The sequence below is a fragment of the Panicum virgatum genome, chromosome 4N (genome assembly GCF_016808335.1).
Source record: "Panicum virgatum strain AP13 chromosome 4N, P.virgatum_v5, whole genome shotgun sequence".
Lineage (NCBI taxonomy): Eukaryota > Viridiplantae > Streptophyta > Magnoliopsida > Poales > Poaceae > Panicum > Panicum virgatum.
Window position 1 is genome coordinate 27,492,313 of NC_053148.1, and position 13,378 is coordinate 27,505,690.

Below are 13,378 nucleotides of genomic sequence, written 5' to 3' on the forward strand. Positions count from 1 at the left end.
GCGTATGGCAGCCGTTGGGCTCTCCTCCGACGCAACCTTAGCTCCCACCTCGTGGCTGACGACATCAGCGGCCCGCTGTGGTTGTCCATTTGATTACATTCATGGAATTTAGAAAATTCTACAAATATGATCTCGCAAACTTGTTATTTCCATTGACTATGTTGTTATACAATCAATAAAATCACAAACAATGGTCTAATAAAACCATGTTCCTTACAAACATTCATCGAAAGATGAAGACAAAAGAGCAACATTAGCAGCGTATATCTCGCTTAATTATTCGCTTACCACTTGCCACCTCTCATCGATTTGAAGGGACTTGACACGAGGATTCATCCTAGTCACTAGCCATGTATCCTTATGGTTTTTTCTTCAAAGGAGAGAAAAAAAAACAGATACATACAATATTCTTGGAGCACACACGAGTCCACGTACATACACCTTCCTCATCATCTACAAAAGATAGGGATTGCAAAAGGGCTCAATCTCACACCTGGCCACACCATTGATACGGTCTCCTCTTGCCATAATCAAGGGGATGAACCCACTACTCCTCTCCATCTCCTCTCCATCGCCGCGGTGACTCTCTTCTTCTTCATCCTGGCCCTCACGAACCAAAAGCTATACTACAGTCGTCGACGTCGTACCTCCCTCCCTCCCGGACATCCACGGATGCCGCTGCTAGGATACCTTTTCGGTCGGCCTCCCACCATCGCCTCTCTCTCAACAGTGCTTCGGCGCCTCCACGATGCCCATGGCCCCGTCGTGATGACGGTGAACTCCGGCAACCCCTTGCCACCAGTGATCACCAGAACACACACCAACACCTGGAACGCACGCGAATACAGAGACACAGGGAGAATGGTGCCGCAACTTCGCGACGTTTTCTGACTCAGTTACTGAATATATATGAAAGATTACAGTGGCTTGATGCCACGACGCTGCTATCTTCACGCTCCACTACTGCCGTGCCATCCCACAGTTAGAGCATGCCGATTGCCACGGACGCGATGCGCACGCCACAACCTCCTACCGGTCTGCGCCATCCCACGACGAGAAAGTCGCGAGAACATCCTCCACTACTGCTACGAACACACACAAAAAAACCACTGCACAAACATGGCATGCATCTGGCCATTACATGACACGCTCAACTGAACGAGCTCTTATTCAGCTAACTGAAAAAACAAACTAGAGAAGCTAGGATCATAGCCGAGCCTGGGTTATCTAACAATCTCCCCCTAACACTGGCTCGGCTCACTTCAACTTGACGACGCCCACCTTGTCACGCAGCTCGCAGAACCGTGCTTGCCCCAGGGACTTCGTTAGAACATCTGCAAGCTGCTCCCGAGTGCTTGTGTAGTCCAGGCAAATTTTTCCACTGTCCACACACTCTCGGATGAAATGAAATTTAGTGTCGATGTGCTTACTGCGATCGTGTAGGATGGGATTCTTGTTCAGGGCGATTGCAGACTGGTTATCCATCTTCAGAGTGGGCGGCTGAACGACGTCGCCGGTGATGTCGCTCAGCAGCTGGACAAGCCACACGGCCTGGCACGCCCCCGCTGCCCCGGCCATGTACTCAGCTTCGCAGGTCGATAATGCCACCGTCTTCTGCTTCTGAGATTGCCATGTCACTGGCATCTCTCCTAGGAAGAACAGCACACCTGCGGTGCACTTCCTCTCATCAATATCCCCACCCATGTCGCTGTCGCTGTAGCCGATCAGATTGTTGTCGCCACTCGACAGCTTGGGGTAGACGAGGCCGTACTCTGTTGTGCCTGCGATGTAGCGAAGTAGGTGCTTGACGGCGACGAGATGCTCTTGCTGGGCTTCTCCATGAAACGGCTGACGTATCCCACGGCAAAAGCGATGTCGGGCCGCGTGTGCACCAGGTACCGCAAGCTCCCGACCAGACTGCGGTACATCGTCGCGTCCACCTCCGGCGTCGTGCTTTTGGTAGACAGCTTGAGGCGGACCTCCATGGGCGTTGAGCATGGCTTGCAGGAAGCCAGACCCGCCTTCTCCAGCAGCTTCTTGGCGTATGCTGCTTGACCCAGCGTGATCGCGTTCCGGCCTTGCTTCACCTCGATCCCGAGGTAATATGAGAGCAGGCTGAGATCACTCATTCGAAAGAGCCGGTGCATCTCCTCCTTGAACGCGCTGATATCCTCCGAGTTCGCCCCTGTGATGATCAAGTCATCCACATAGACGCCCACCACCACACGTGTCTTGCCAGACCCGCGCGTGTACATGCCGTGCTCGCTGACGAAGCGCTTGAACCCAAGCTTGCGCAGACTGCCGTCGAGCTTCATATTCCATGCTCGTGGCGCCTGCCGAAGCCCGTACAGTGCCTTTTCCAGCTTCAGCACTTTGCCTTCATGTCCTGCAGCGACAAAACCCGGCGGCTGCCGGACATAAACCTCCTCCTTCAGTTCCCCATTGGGGAACGCTGACTTGACATCCATATGATGAACAAGCCACCCCTCTCGAGCTGCCACAGCAAGCAGCATGCGAATGGACTCCATCCGAGCAATCGGAGCAAGCACCTCATCAAAGTCGACTCCTTCTTGCTAGACATAGCCCTTTGCGACAAGGCGGGCTTTGTGCTTGACGATGGCGCCCACCTCATCACGTTTCACCTTGAACACCCATGTCAAACCAATCGGCCGATGGCCATGGGGAAGGTTCACGAGCTTCCATGTCCTGTTCTGCTCGATGGAGAACTTCTCTTCCTTCATGGCCTAGCCCCAGCACTCCTCCCGGCGTGCCTCTTCAAATGTTGCCGGCTCCTCCTCCACGGCCAGGAGAAGGTCCTCGTCGACCGCAAGCTCGCGTTCAGCCATGCCAGGCAGCCCGGCCGGCCCCAGTACGTTGTCGAGGGTGCGGAAACGGAGGGGCACCTCATCGTCATGATCCTCGTCGAGGTCGAGATCACCGGAAGGAGGCGACGCGAACTCCACAGGAGAGCCTGGTGTAGAGGAAGCAGGAGTCCCTGGTGTGCCGCTCCCATGCGCGCTGCCTGGCGCGCTCGCGCTCGACGTGGGCGTTCCCGGCGCGACTGGCGTCCCACCAGACACGCCACCCCTTGAGTGTGCCGGACTCCCCCCAAGCGTACTGCCCTCTTGCAGCTCGCTCACCGTCGTGTACTCGACGAGGAATGGCTCCGAGTCCGCTGAGTGAGCGCCACCGTCGCGCTCGGTCCAGCTCCACGCCCTGCCTTCATCAAACACTGCATCCCGTGAGATATGTACTCGCTTGGACACAGGGTTATAAAACCTGTACGCCTTGGTCCCGGTCTCGTAACCGATAAAGACCATGGGAGTGCTCCGATCATCTAGCTTCTTGAGATGACCACCGGCAGCCTTCACATGCGCAACACACCCAAACGTACGGAAGAAATGCACAAGTGGTTTTGACCCATACCATGCCTCATACGGTGTGATCCCCTCCAGGCTTCTTGTCAGTGATCGATTGAGGATGAAGATGGCCGTGAGAACAGCCTCCCCCCAAAACCAGCCGGGCATGCGCATGGCCTTGAGCATGCTGCGCGCCATGCCCAACACAGTTTGATTTCTTCTCTCCACCATGCCGTTTTGCTGTGGAGTGTACGGCGCGGTGAGATGTCGTTGCACCCCCTCCATGGCGCAATATTCCCCGAATGCACGTGATGTGAAATCGCTGCCATGGTCGATACGAAGCGTGCCGAGTTTGTGCCCCGCCTCGGCTTCGGCGCACACTTGGAGACAAATGATTGCGTCCGCCGCCTGGTCCTTCGAGCTCAGCAAAACAAGCCACATGTAGCGGCTTTTGTCGTCGACGGCGAGGAGGAACAACTTCTTGCCGCCCGGCGTCTCTGGCGTGATAGGTCCGCATAGATCTGCGTGGACCAGGTCGAGTAGGTTCTTGGCACGGTAGTTGCTTGTAGCCGGGAACGGACACCGCCGTTGCTTGCCCGCCATACAGCTGTCACAGATTTGCTCGACATGATCAATCTGTGGCAGCCCTCGCACCATGTGCCCCTTGGACAGTTGCTTCAGTCCCTGAAAGCTCAAGTGCCCAAACCTGGCGTGCCACTGCCAGGCCACCTCGGAGCATCTCGCGGCGAGGCACACCGGCCGATCGATCGCGAGATTCAGCACGTACAGGCGATTAGCTGAACAGGATACCTTGTCCAGGAGATGTCGTTGCTGATCCTAGATCCTCAGGACGCCGTGTTCTATGAGGACCTTGTACTTGTCCTCATCAAGCTGGCCAATGCTCACAATGTTAGTCGTGAGCCTTGGGATGTAGTAGACCCCGCCCAGCTCCCGGTGCTCGCCGCTCTTGAGCTTGAAGAGGATGGTACCGCACCCCTCGATCGCCACGACGGAGCCGTCCCCGAAACGTACGGTGCCGCGCACGCCGGTGTCCAGCTCGGAAAAGACGGAGCGCTCGGCCGTCATGTGGTTCGTGGCTCCTGTATCGAGGATCCAGTGAGCGCTCCCCCCTTCGGTCTTCTGGCCGAGCTGCACGAACAACTTGTCCTCGGGGACGTGGATAGGTTCCCGGGTGCAAGACGACGCGGGCGACGCTGGCTCGGTGATGCACTCACTAAGAGTATTCCTACTCGGCCACCAAGTCTCTTCCGTGAACACAATCACGGTCACCTTGGCCCCAGGTTCCACTAAGGAGCTTCTCTACAAAGGATGGGGGTCTCCACGTCCCCCGCACAAAGATGTCGTCGCCGCTCCACACCAAGTCGGAGGGTCGATGACGTTGCCGGCGAGCTTCACGCTCCAAGGTGCCAGCGCCCGAGCTCTTGTTTTGGTTCACTAGAGAACCACAGCACAAGGGCTCAAGGCCTTGCAATCTCACTCACTAAGAGCTAATCCTTTACACAACACTCTCAAAGTGTGCTAAGGGCTAAGGATATGATCTTGATGCTTTTGTATGGCTTGGAGATGTTCTTGGGTGTGTTTGGGATGTCCAGCAACTCCAGCAATCTTCAAATGGCCGGGGTGAGGCTTATATATAGGCCACCAAGTCTTGTAGCCGTTGCTCCAACGGTCAGCAGAAAATCTGCGTATCACCGGAAGAACCGATGCCTCTGGCAGGGGTAGCGTCAGTTCATCCGGTCACTCTAAGACACGAAGTAGCCGTTGAACTTCTGACTGCTGCTACAGTGACCACCGGTTGAACCGATGCTTGCCCGTCGGTTAAACTGGTCACTCACAGGCTTCTTCTCTTCTGCTGATGTCAATACTCCGACGCAATACTCCGATGCACCGTCGGTTGAACCGGTGCTGAAGAAACTTCTCCTGGGCACTTAACATCGTCTCTGGTACACAGTACGCCCAATGCACCGATGCCCTTTCTTGGACCGTCGGTTCAACCGGTGCCTATAGGCTGACTTGGCTTCGATTCCCTTCTGCACCAGAATTCCATAGCGTCGGTTCTTCCGACTACCATCGGATGCACCGATGCCCTTGGCGGAACCCCCATAGGGGCGGCCCTTCGGGCCTTGCTACGCCTTTTTTCTCTTTCTCTTTGTCATCACTTGAACCTAAAAGCCTGAGAATCGTCATCTTAACAATCATATTAGTCCAAGTGTTGTGTTGTCATTTGATCACCAAAATCACTCGAAATGGCATAAATGGTGCCATGTTCGTTTCAGTCGCCGCCGCAGCGCGCCGCCGCGTGCGCCGTCGCCGCGGCCGACTCCGTCGCCTCTCTTCTTCGCGCCTGTGCCACGGCCTCCTCCACGACCGCCACCACGACCACGTCCACTGCGCGATCCACTGGATCCGCTGGACCCCTGGCCTCTGTCGCCACCGCCTCCGATCTGGAGGCGCTTGGAGACGCGTGCAACCAACTCCTCCTCGGTGAGATTGAGTTGCGCGATGTTGTTGGCGGTCCCGCTGAGGCCGTGACGCTCCTCTGCCGCCTTCAGCCGCCCGACCAGCTCCTCCACCGACATCAAGTCGAGATCGAGTAGGGTCTCGATCGACATGGCGATCTGGTGGTAGCGCGGGGGAAGGGCCTGTAGGAACTGACGCACGACCGTCGGCTCGGTGTAGACGTCGCTGAGCGTCCTCAGCTGCTGCACGAGGGTGTTGATGCGCACGGTGAAGTCATCCACGCTCTCGCCGTCCTTGAAGGAGAGGCACTCCCTCCTCAAGGTCTGCGCCTTGGCCCTGCGGACACGCTCGACGCCGAGGTTCGCCGTCTTGATGTCATCCCAAGTGGCCTTGGCGCTCTCCTTGTTTGCCATCATCACCACCATGTCGGCCGGCACCGACTTGAAAATGGCCTCCATGGCCATCATGTCCTCGTGTTCAGAGACGTCGTTGTGGTTCACGGCCTCCCACAGGCCACGCGGGTGCAACATCAACTTCATCATCGCCGACCACTCGGCGTAGTTGGTCTTTGTGAGCATCGGCCACCCCGCGTTGCCGATCTCCTTGACGACCTGCCGCTCGACAAGGACGCGCTCCCGGCCCCTCTGCCGGCGAGGCGGCGGCGGCGGCGTCGGCGACACTCGGCGCCTACTGTCCGACGGCGTGCGCGAGTGCGACGCCATGACAGCTCTTCGAACCGCAACCGCTCTGATGCCAGTTGACGGTGAACTCCGGCAACCCCTTGCCGCCGGTGATCACCAGAACACACACCAACACCTGGAACGCACGCGAATACAGAGACACAAGGAGAATGGTGCCGCAACTTCGCGCCGTTTTCTGACTCAGTTACTGAATATATATGAAAGATTACAGTGGCTTGATGCCACGACGCTGCTATCTTCACGCTCCACTACTGCCGTGCCATCCCACGGTTAGAGCATGCCGATTGCCACGGACGCGATGCGCACGCCACAACCTCCTACCGGTCTGCGCCATCCCACAGACGAGAAAGTGGCGAGAACATCCCCCACTACTGCTACTGCACGAACAAGGCATGCATCTGGCCGTTACATGACGCGCTCAACTGAACAAGCTCTTATTCAGCTAATTGAAAAAACAAACTAGAGAAGCTAGGATCATAGCCGAGCCTGGGTTATCTAACACGTGACCCTCTGGGCCGGCAGCAGGCCGGCGATCTTCATCGCCGGCCATGAAATTGCCCACCGCACACTGGTCAGCATGGGTGTCGCCTTCGCTCAGCGCCCGCCGTCGTTGTCCTATGGAGTTAATGCCTACGGTATCAACAGCGCCGCGTACGGCAGCTGCTGGGCTCTCCTCCGACGCAACCTTAGCTCCCACCTCGTGGCTGCGGACATCAGCGGCCCGCTGTGGTTGTCCATCGATAAGCTCGTTCAGAGCCTCGAGGTGGAGGCGCGGGAGGGTGTCAACGGCATCGTGGTCGCATCAGATCGGCTCCGGCACGCTGTGTTCTTCTTCTTCGCCGCGCTATGCTTCGGAGAGGGCATAGCTGACGACGTGCTCGCGCATCTGCGTGGCTTGCACGCCGAGATCCTCTCTCTCGTCGTTGAGCTTGACGCCTTCCACCTCATGCCCGTGGTCCTTCAGCTTGCGTACTACTTACCAAGGTGCTGGAAATTGTTGGACGCCCAGAAGAGGCACCATGTCATTGTCATGACCCTCATCGGTGCTCGCCGGCGACGGCGAGAGAAAGTCAGAGACGTCGACGGTGCAGCTCCTCGGTGCTACGCGGACACGCTTCTAAGCCTTGGGCTCGGAGACCTTGAGATGGTGAGCCTTTGCTGGGAGTTCATGAACGCCGCGGCCAAGACCACGTCAACGGCCCTCGAATGGATCATGGCACGGCTAGTACTCCATCAGGTACGTCATGCACAGAACAATGAATATAAAACTATCGGAGCTTATATGTAGGATTTTGACGAGTCAAAAGCTATACTTTGCATGTGCATAATATAGGGTTGTTATATAGGAGTATTCCTTAGAAGGCAGAAAAAACAATCTCTTTCAATCGAAAGAGTTGTTTCCCATCTGCCTCTGTCTTTTTTGAACCTCCAGCTCAACGTCCTCTCTGTTCTCCTTCAAGATATATACTGTATCCTCCCCTGGCACAAATTCCTTGCCAGAAAACTAAAGCTCAACGGATCCTAGGTTTTGGGCTTCAAAATGTGATGATCGATATGGGTGAATTTCGGAAATTTCGGACCAGGATTCGATTATTTGACCGGTCAACAAATTCATTTTTATATAAAATTTGATTACATTTATATGGAGATTGAGAAATTGAGTACTTCTAGAGAAGATAGTGGGATAGAACTAGAGAGGAGCTTTGGTGAACGATGGCGAAAACACGATGTTTATGCGCTCATCAGCTATTACAAAGTTGAAGAGGCTAAAAGAATTATATAACTAAAGTTCATTCATATTTTTATAGCTAGAGGGGTATATGGGGTGGTATAGATCTTAGTGATAATATAATAAATACTTTGGTCGATTTTTTTTATCATTTCGGTTTTGTTTCGGTCCTGAACAAAGTGGGTGAATTTCGGTGAAATTTGGTCAATTCAGGGTGAATCCCAGAACCATGAAGTCCAGAACCCTAACCTCGTCGTGTATTTCCAACTTGATCACAAGATCTGAGTATAACATCAAGATTTCAATCGACTAAATATATATAGGCCTTGCATATTAATAAACATTAACCTTTTGTAAGGATCGGGTGCTCTAGCATAAGAGGGGGAGCGGGTGAATTAGGCACTCTAAAACCTTAGACCTATGGCTCCAACTAGTTTGCACAAAACTTAAACTAAAACAAGCTATCTAGATGTGCAACTATGGTTGTATTAGTGTGAAACCCCTATCCCAAAAGAGTTTAGCAACCTATAGCCTTTCCTATCAAGAAACTACTCTATGAAAGTAAAGGCACACAAATTGCTAGTATGAAATGCGGAAGCTTAATGAGCGGGATAGGAGAAAGCAAACTCTTGATGCGGGTGTTTATCCCGTGGTTCGGTTAGCCACAAAGGCACACCTACATCCACGTTGTTGTAGCACTCACTAAGAGTATTGCTACTCGGTCACCAAGTCTCTTCCGTGAACACAATCACGGTCACCTTGGCCCCGGGTTCCACTAAGGAGCTTCTCCACAAAGGATGGAGGTCTCCACGTCCCCCGCACAAAGTGTCGTCGCCGCTCCACACCAAGTCGGAGGGTCGATGACGTTGCCGGCGAGCTTCACAGCTCCAAGGGGCCGGCGCACCAAGCTCTTCTTTTGGTTCACTAGAGAACCACAGCACAAGGGCTCAAGGCCTTGCAATCTCACTCACTAAGAGCTAATCCTTTACACAACACTCTCAAAGTGTGCTAAGGGCTAAGGATATGAATACTAAGCTCTTGGATGGTTTGGAGTGGTTCTTGGGTGTGTATGTGACTTCCTTGAACTCCAGCAATCTTCAAATGGCCAGGGGATGCCATATATATATAGGCCTCCAAGTCATGGAGCCGTTGCTCCAACGGTCAGCAGAAATCTGCGTATCATCGGATGAACCGATGCCTCTGGCAGGGGTAGCGTCGGTTCATCCGGTCACTCTAAGACTCATAGTAGCCGTTGAACTCCTGACAGCTGACACAGTGATCATCGGTTGAACCGATGCTTGCCCGTCGGTTAAACCGGTCACTCACAGCACTCAACTAGCCATTGGTCTTCTTCTCTTCTGCTGACGTCATTACACCGGTGCTTTGCTCCGATGCATCACCGGTTCATCCGGTGCTGAAGAATCTTCTCCTGGGGGCTTGACATCGTCTCTGGAACATAGTACGTTGAATGCACTGATGCCTATCTTGAAGCCGTCGGTTCAACCGGTGCTTCACTTAATCTTCAGAGGCGCACATACTTGTGCCAATAGCCAGGCCGTCGGATCATCCGACAACCATCGGATGCACCGATGCCTATAGCATCGGTTCTTCCGGTGCTACTGATTTCAGTAGAACTCGTCTAATTCAGCGTTTCTTTGAGTTCTTTCTTCGTGTTTTGCTTTGCATGGCCTTTTTACTTCATCCCTGGGATGTAGAAATGTTCACTTAACAATACCATTAGTCCCATTGATTGCGTTGTCATTCGATCACCAAAATTACTTGAAATGGCATAAATAGTGCCATGTTGTTACACCTTTCAACAGGATACCCAACGAAAGCTACGGAATGACATCGCTACGAGGGCTGGCGGCGGAAACGATTCAAGGCCGACAGGCAGTGAGAGGCCCTTCGTGGAGGGCTGGAAGCCGTGGTGCTTGAAGCCCTCCGTCGCCACCCGCCCGCGCACTACCTATTGGCTCACACGACGGACAGGGATGTCTCCCTGGATGGATACGTGATACCTAAGGGCAGCGTTGTGAACTATGGAGTGGGTGACATCGGTCGTGACCCCACGGTGTGGACTGAGCCAGATGTGTTCAGACCGGAGCGGTTTCTGGAAGGCGGAGAAGGGTTCATCGTCTGTGGCATCGCCGGTGGCAGCGGCGGCAGCAGCAGCGGCTCGGAGACGTTGAAGATGATGCCGTTCGGTGCCGGGCGGAGGGCATGCCCGGGTGCGGCAGTCGCCATGAAGGTTTTGCAGTCATTCGTGGAGAATCTGGTGACTCGGTTCGAATGGAAGCCAGTCGGCTGTGTGGGGAAGGAGGTGGAGGTTGACATGTCAGGGAGGCCAGGGCTTGTTACTGAGATGAGGACACCGTTGCACGCTCGCTTAGTCGTTAGGACGAAGAAGCGGAATTGATGAAATATATAGACGCTACCGGTTTATTGTATGCAATGGATCCTGTGCGAAGACCTGAACGAAGTAGTACCATGTTTACTTTAATTGTAAACTAGCTAGCTTACTATATACCCTATGTTGTATCCTTGGATCAAATCTGTTAGTTCATTAATTATTGAAGTGTTTTAGAAACATTTCGGCACAACATTTTACAGACAGTTTCTCGAACCCTGGTGGCCACCACGGGTGTCAGAGGACACCACTGGTTTCTCGAACCCAGTAGTCTCGATGTACAGTTTCATGACATGTTATCAAGACTAAGAATTAGTAGACAAGTGTGCCGACTGAGTTTTATGGGGGATAAACTCCTCTCTCATCTCATTAAATTCTCTTCTTTTCTCTCTTCACCACGTCAGCAAAATTGATAATATGGTACAGAATTTAATATCATGAAACTCATATTGAGACTAGCCTAAGATCGGACATAACAAGAAGATATAATGCCACAGTATCACATTTATTTCCCATTTAAATGTCACACAACATTTCGTATAGAAGCTCTACGCATCTCTGTTATACTGTAGTTGTCTCTAACACATGTTACACTCAAATATAGGAGAACCAACTACGACGGACGAAAAGAATCCTGAGTCTGGAGTCTCCTTCTAAGATCTATTAAACGACACAGCATTCTAGGATTCTATAGGCCATCCATACTTGTGGCTCCTAAAATCCAATAAATTTCTCAAAAAAAATCATCACATAAACCTTAAATCTCTTATACACTCGCAGTGACAGTAGAGGATCTCACGTGTGTCATAGACAACATTAGGCATGAGGGATTACGAGTTTTCTTAGTGGCACAAATGAAAATCCCCTGAAATTCTTTCAGAACATAATGGCCCTAATATTGCTGCTACCCCCAGCAGCCAGACCCCAATCAGCAGAATTGAGCTTCATCCAAGCAAAGCTTGGGGAGAGGTCACGAGTACCCAGGTGAGTCGACACACCCGTCCGTCTATTCAGGAAACCTTAGTAATGATAGATAATAATAATATGAATATTTTACTCATCAATTTGGGCCCTTCTTTTTTTTCTCTACAGAAATTATTATGGTTCTGTTGCGGCCCATGTGCCTAATGTTGATACCCCTGGCAGTACGAGTGCTAATTGGGGCACATAAAAAAGGACAGGAACAAGAGCGTCTGCGAAGGGAGAAAATCAGAGTTTGATGTTTTCCAAATCAGCAGCCTTCCATCTCCGCGATTCCTCACTATTTTATTCCTTTCGTTTCTCTGTGTTTATTGAATTAAATATTTGATTCCTTTCTTCCCTCTATATTTATTGAATTAAATATTGCATACATGCATGGATTTGATTAGACCAAATAAACTCATATAAACTCTAATTGGTAACAAACCATCCTAGACATTCCTTCCTATTAAGCTGGCTCACCCCGTACCTCGCCAATTTGTTGACTAACTAATTCTATAAACATCCACATGAAAATAATATGCTTTCATATTTAATTAAGGGTTGTCTTATATAGATATTAAATGTTATTTCCTTTTAGAGTCTTAGATAGCAAATAAAATTGATTCCATCACGGAACAAATAAAAAAAATTTACTAGCAGTTTAATGCAATCCAATTTTTTTTTAAATAATTTAAATTTAAATACTTGTCTGTGGTACATCTCCACTAGTGAGATACAATGATGAGCGTCTGTCAAGATTCTTTTAAGCGGACTGGCCTTGGCATGGGCGCAACGTTAACCATAGACAAATGGCAGCTGGCTGGCGTCCTTAGAGCTTCTATGTAATACTAGGTAAATCGCGCGCTACGCCGCGCCCAGTTAGAAATATGGAGCAAAATAGTTGATGAGTTGAAACTTTTCATTGCATAGAATTGCTCAATTGCATAAACTGAAGTTCAGTATTTCAGATCATGGCATACTGAATTTTGAGGAACAAAAGCTCAGAGTTTCAGTTCATGTCACAATCAAATGTTGGATCTGGAGAATCGAAATTACATGAAAGAAGCTTTAGAATAGCACAACAAAATAGACTATTCTCTTTGTTTGGATCGACCACATCAGGTTCTTGGAAAAGGACAGCTGTTGTGTCTCCGTAATCACGTGCTCTTTGTACAGTTGCTGTGATTCCATATTATGGAAAAGAGTGACCTTCCTCTAGGCATCAGCAGAGATCTCCAGAGCTTGTATAGTGAGGAAAAAATCATTTCATGATAACAACAATCTGACGGTTATGTACCTACAAAACAAAAAGCACTACTCACTGCAATCTATGAAGCAGGATCTATCCTCCATGCCTCTTATTTATTAAGGGACAAAGGAAATAACAACGTATGGTATGCATCAAAAAGTTCTATGTGCAACTTAGCATGCTGCTGGAGGCTGGACATTCTATCGAACTCGCTACAGGTAGTGGAGGTGTGTTGTCGGACTCTTTTTAATGAGAAATTGTACCTTGCAAAGTCCTGAAAGAAATATAGAGGTAATTTAAGCTCACTCGAATATCTACAGTTCTGAAATAGCTGAACTTCAAGCTGACTGCGCAGAGATGATATATATGTTTGAAGTATAGCAAGTAGCGATTCATGAATTGGCTTCTCCTGTCACAGAAAGCAAATCATAGCTTAGTCCAACCTACATGATCAATTTTTGGTATAAGCAGCACCAGGTCATTCAC

The 13,378-nt window shown here is 51.1% G+C and overlaps 1 long non-coding RNA gene and 1 pseudogene across 1 annotated transcript; one reads left to right on the plus strand and one right to left on the minus strand.

Annotated features, from left to right (window-relative positions):
- Nucleotides 1-345: 345 nt before the first annotated feature.
- LOC120670891 lies at nt 346-10,886 on the plus strand (annotated as a pseudogene).
- LOC120670892 lies at nt 8,410-10,187 on the minus strand. Its single transcript, XR_005673418.1, has 2 exons — nt 10,084-10,187; nt 8,410-8,618 (listed from the first exon to the last, which is right to left on the minus strand). It is a non-coding gene; the product is annotated as an uncharacterized LOC120670892 (long non-coding RNA).
- Nucleotides 10,887-13,378: the final 2,492 nt, after the last annotated feature.